Genomic DNA, 6433 nt, shown 5'->3' on the forward strand with positions numbered 1-6433 from the left:
TGTCTCTGCCTCTCTCTGTATGTCTATCACAAATAAATAAATAAATCTTAAAAAAAAGAGTGTGTTTTTGTTTGTCTGTTTGTTTTGAGAGAGAGTTAGAGTGCCAGCAGGTGAGGGGGTAGGAGCATGGGAGGGAGGGACAGAAGGAGAGGGAGAAAGAATCCCAAGCAAGCTCCATGCCCAGTGCAGTCAGACATGTGGCTTGATCTCAAGACCCTGAGATCATGACCTGAACAGAAATCAAGAGTTGGGCACTTCACCAGCAGAGCCACCTAGGTGCCCTCAAAATAGTGAATTTTCAGGAAAGACACTTTCCAGATCACAGAGACTACGACATAAACAAATGTGTCAAACCAAATGAAAAGCACTTACAAACAGTACCTTCAGTAAATGTTAGCAGCTAATACTATCATTACCATATTCTACCAAATCTAAACTGCCAGCAATTGTAAAACAAATCATCATTTTATGTAACACTTAAAAAATTACAAAAACATTTAAAAAATTAGGAGAATTGAAAAAATAAGATTTAAGAAAAAATACTAAAATTAAAACCAGTGGTTTATTATTGCTTCGATTTGTTATGCATGTTTACTGGAAGAGTTCTTTTAAACTTACTTACAGGGATGCCTGGGTGGCTCAGCGGTTAAGCGCCTGCCTTCAGCCCAGGGCATGATCCTGGAGTTCTGGAATCAAGTCCCACATCTGGCTTCCTGCATGGAGCCTGCTTCTCCCTCTGCTTCTCTGTGTGTGTGTGTCTCTCATGAATAAATAAATAAAATCTTTAAAAATAAATAAATAAACAAACTTACACATAGATTTGTATCTTGTGTCATACTACTGTGTTTCCATGCCTTTCTGTGCCTATTAAAACTTTTCATTTCAATGCAAATTATAAGGTAATCTCTTTGAAGATTCATTAAATGGCAATCAAAGATAAGAGATATAGAGCTCAAGGGAAGCGATGGCAACATGAACTGCTATGATCCAATCTACACATGAACAATTGGACAACAACAATCTTAAAATGTGTGCTTATTTCAAAGACGTTAAAAGTGCATCAATTTTAAAACGTACTAATATCATTATTACATATGGCGCAAGAAGTTTGGTACACTTAGAAAATGAAAGAAAATTCATTGGGCGCCTGGATTGCTCAGTTGGTCAAGCATTTCCCTTTGGCTCAGGTCATGATCTCAGGGTCCTGGGATCAAGCCCTCCCCCCCTCCCTCACCAGTTGGGCTTCCTGCTCTCCCTCTCCCTCTGCCTCTTCCCTGGTCTGTGCTCTCTCTCAAATAAATTTTCAAAAACAAAAGAAAATTCAGTTTATATTGAGAGTAAACTGCATACAGGGAGAAACTGGGGCTGGACTGGTATAGGAACAAGAACATTCCACATTCTTTAATGTTGAAGTGAAAAACTGCTTTATTGAATTGGTGATATTTTCATTTGACCTTCATCATTGCACATAGGAATAGAATGGGGCACCCTAGTGAATCCCTTGAGCTTCAGAGTCTTCCCTGTCCCTATTGCATAACAGCAACCCAATTTCCAAGGTTTGCTCACTCAGAATGGTATAGTAACCCCTTCTCTGCCTGTTGGCTCAAAAAGAGCTCCAAATGACCAGGGGCAGTCTCATTACATGTTATAATGTAATGAACAATGACAGTGTTCTTTAGTGGAGCTGTTCTTCCCTTGGGAACCAAATACTCCAAACTCTCTGAGCACATAAATGATTTATTAGGTATACAGATTATAAGAATCACTCCTACCTCCTGACCCTAGTCCCCATACCTATATATTCTAACTGTGAGAGAGACAGCAGTATATTTTAGCTATTGGTCTAAAGTATATAGCACAAATCTGTAAGACAGCACCCAAAACTCACAATGTGTTGTCTCTTGGCCAGCCCTATAAGTGAGTCCGCAAAAGGTCATACACTGTTTTTATCATAGCAGCTACCTTGGAGTGATGGGGTACCTAGCAAGACCAAGAGTTTCTTTGCTATAATTCTTTCATCATAAAATAAGCTCTTTAGGAAGTGCCTGGGTGACTCAGTCAGTTAAGCATCCGACTCTTGGTTTTGGTTCAGGTCATGATCTCAGGGTCATGAGACTGAACCCCATGTGGGACTCGATGCGCAGCACAGAGTCTGCTTGAAGATTCTTTCCCTCTACCCCTTCCCCTACTTGCACGCATGCGTGCACACTCTCTCTCTAAAAATAAATAAATATTAAAAAAATAAATTCCTTAATCCAAAGCAATGTATGAAATACTCTGAAAATGCATAAGGGCATAAGGTATCCATGCATAGCAGGGCTGAGAAAAACACTGCAGTTAGGTGTATTAGTCAGGACTTTTCAGGGCAACAGAACCATAAGAGATAGATGATAGATAGATAGATAGATAGATAGATAGATAGATAGATAGATAGATGATACATATTAAGCTACTATAACGGAATACTATAGACCAAGCAGCTTATAAACAACAGAAATTTATTTTTCACAGTTCTGGAGGCTGGGAAGTCCAAGATCAAGGGGCAGAGAGATTTACTGTCAAGCAACAGTGCATTTCCTAGTTCATAGACAGCTGCCTTCTCACTATCCTCATGTGGCAGAAGAGGCAAGGGAGCTTTCTAGGTTCTCTTAATCTCACTCATTAGGATACTACCTTATGGTCTAGTTACCTCTCAAAGACCCCACCTTTGTATTAACCATGATTTTGAGGGTTAGGACCTCACATGAATTTGGGGTGGGGACACACAAATCCAGTCTATAGCATTATGAAAGCCAAATATGAATCTGGAATATGTATCTATTCCTATGAGTTAAGTCACCTCTCCCTCCCTGATGGAAAGGATCTTGTGTGTGGTAGAAAGATTACAAAAAAGGTCCCGATACTCCCCCCTCTCTGGACATATGCCCCTTGAAATGCAGCTTTGAAGCTGCTACCGTTAAGAGATGGAATTATGTCTCTCTCCTTTAAATTGGGCTGGCTTTGGGGAGATCCCCGGGTGGCTCAGTAGTTTAGCGCCTACCATCGGCCCAGGGCATGATCCTGGAGTCCCAGGATTGAGTCCCGCATCAGGCTCCCTCCATGGAGTCTGCTTCTCTCTCTCTCTCTCTCTCTCCATCTGTCATGAATAAATAAATTTTTAAAAAATCTTTAAAAAAATTGGGCTGTCCTTATGACTGGCCCATAGAAAGTAGCGGAAGTGACAGTGCAACAGTTTTTGTCCAGACCTTTTGTTTGCTTGTGGAACCCTACCATTGCTATGAGAATAATTCCAACCTAGTCTACAGCTATTGGGTGACCAGATGGAATAAGCCAAGTTGACCCAGCTGAGGCCATCTTAGACCAATCCACCCCAGCTGTTCCACCATCTGACCACAGATGCATGAGGGAGCCCAACCAAGACCACAAGAATTGCCCTATCTGTAATTTTGTGAAAAATAATTAATGATTATAGCCTTAAGGCGTTCAATTTGGGGGTCAAGAAGTTGTCATATGGTCAGACATTCCCTAATATGGTGATTTGGGATACTTCCATAGATTCAGCTAGTAAGGAAACAAGCACAAATGGATTTAGATAGTTTATTGTTCAAAGCATAGCAGGTGGCATGAACCTCATGTTTTCATTGGTTCCCTTTGTCCCCCAAGCACCATGGAGGTGATGCAGGTAAATGCTATGCACAAAATAGATCTGTAACACAGATGAAGAACACTGAGTATAGGAAACCCTCAATCTTAAAAGAGGAATGCTAGCAAACTTGCCTTGTGGAGAATTCATTATACTGGTCAGGATATAAATCTGCCTTCCAACACAGTGGGAGACATTCTTTTTAAAAATATTTAATTTATTTATTTGAAAGAGAAAGAGACAGGGCTTGATCAGGGGGAGAAGGAGAAACAGACTCCTCACTGAGCAGAGAGTCTGAAGCGGGGCTCCATCCCAGGACCTTGGGATTATGACCTGAGCAGAAGACAGATGCTTAACCGACTGGTCACCTAGGCACCCCAGTGGGAGACATTGTTTAAGGCATCCTGAAATATCTCCAGGATTGGAGGGTGATGCCAGCTTTATTATCTTTATTATTAATATTTATTTAAATTTTTGGAGATAAGGAAATCTCCCTATCCCAAAACAGTTTTCCAAACATTCTCAAACAAAGCTGTCAATGCCATTTGCTTAGAAATGTCAGCACTTCTGTTTGTTACAGAGTAGTATAGCTAGTTAATTTGCAATGCAATCAACCTATCATCAAGCAGTGTGTAGTCCCCTTACCCCCAACTCTGCAGGAAACATACCGGGGCTCACTGTTGGTTTCTGCTGTTGGACATCCATCAGGAGCTAGACCAGCTCTGGTGAAAGGAAATCTATACTGTAGAGCCCATGCATAACCATCATGGCCACTTTTTTCATGATTCCACTGAGCAAGCACTGAGAAGCTAGAAAAAGAGGCTGACATCCACAGGTTCTATCATTGTGTCCATTTATTTTTTGAGCCTCTTCTAGGATGGATGCCCTCTGGTGGGCATTTATATGAAACACGAATATTTTCACCATTCCAAGAGGTCCATCCGCAAACAAACCAACTCCCCAGGTCTTGTCACTGATCTTCCACTCTAGTACCTTCCAGTCTTTGGATAACCAGGAAGGGGCTTGGGCATGCAGCACTTAGGAACCAGCTTCCAGAACACTGAGTATAGCCGAAATGGATGGGGGAGGGGTGTGGGAAATGATGGGAAATAGAGAATTAAAAAAAAAAAAAAAGTCCTCTAGAACAAAGGAGACCTGAAGACCTGGCATAGTGCTATGAAGTAGGGTGCCTTAATGAAGGCAATCTCACAGGTTTCAATCTTTGTGTTTTCCTTTGGATAATAATGACATTTTTAAGTTTTTAAAGTTTTCATTTTTAAGTTTTTCTCTCCTGACTCTGTCTCTTTAGTTAATTCCAATAGATCAGAAAAATACCACGTACCCCTACAAATATCCAGAGATAGTTTTTTTGAACATAATTAATATGCTTTACTATTTTGCTTTTTCTGTTAAGAAACAGGAAGGGAGGAGATGGTATTATTGGGTAGGCAACCAGGAATGTCCCCTTCATTTATGTATTTCTAATTTGTATCATTTTGGATGTTTCTTTCTTTTTTTTTTTTTCATAGCCCTGTAAGCCCCACCACCTTAAATCCTTTTTTGGAGGATGGATTAAATTAAATCACATTGAATTAAATGAGTATTCTCCTCCCCAATAATTTTAAGCCTCTACAAATGTAATTTTAATCGCTGTATAACATTGCATTATATAGATATAATATAATACACTTGACTTATTTCCCATTGTTTTGCTTTTAGAATTTAAGTGGGATGAAAATAGTATGTTATCTTAACTGTGTTATGGATTGGGAATGGAGAGGGAATATTGAAATTGCCCTTGTTTAATAAAATAATTTGGAAAATTGCTAAGGAAGAAAGTCAGATACAAAATGCATGCATGAAAAAAAAAAAAATGCATGCATGCAGGCAAAAGCCAAAGCAATAAAAAAGGTAACTAAACTGGAACGTGGTCTTCTCCTGGCAAATGACAAGAACACAAGAGGGCTGATGGAAACTTGGCATGCATCTATAGCCTGAGTTTAGGACTGGCACAATCACTTTGCTGCATATTCCATTGGCCAGATTAAGTTATGAAGCCAACCACGAAGTCAATGGGGTGGGAAGATTACTCCCACCTACAGAGAAGCATGTCAAGAACAGGGAGGGAAGAAAGAATAGGAAACAAATACAATCTGCTAGTAAAAAGCCCCTAGTGTTAGGGGTGACTGAGACTTTAAGAATAGATGCATCCAATACTCAATCTGAAGTTATCTGCATACACTGTCTTGTAAACTTCCTCCCCTTTATTTGCCTGTATGTGCCACAGTCTGCTATGTGCACAAGCAGCTCATGGGAGTAGCATTTGTAAAAATTAAGAAAAAGATATGAGTGTTCAACCTGGGTGAGCATTGTATAGAACAGCAATAACAAGCTCAAGACATCTAGATGATCCATGAATCCAGCAGGAGCAAAGAACCAGAATTAATATAAGATAACAAGCTCTCTGGGAATGTACAGAAATATTGAGGAGGACATTGACCTTTACATAATTAACAAAATTGAGATTTTAAGCAATCTTATTTAGATCTTATAGAACAGAGTGTCTCCTAGGAATCTAATCTCATAAATGTAATTACTGATCAGAGTATAAACTTTTTTCAGGCTCTTGATAAATAATGTTGAATTGGTTCATGATAAAAAAAAAAAGTTCAAATAGTCAGGATTTTTTTCACTTAAAATTGTCAGTCATATTATATACCAAAAAGGAAAACATGGCAGAACTTTTGAAAATAAGAAAAAATGTACATGCAGATGTGGTTATTGAATCAT

The sequence above is a fragment of the Canis lupus genome, chromosome 23 (assembly GCF_048164855.1).
Source record: "Canis lupus baileyi chromosome 23, mCanLup2.hap1, whole genome shotgun sequence".
NCBI lineage: Eukaryota > Metazoa > Chordata > Mammalia > Carnivora > Canidae > Canis > Canis lupus.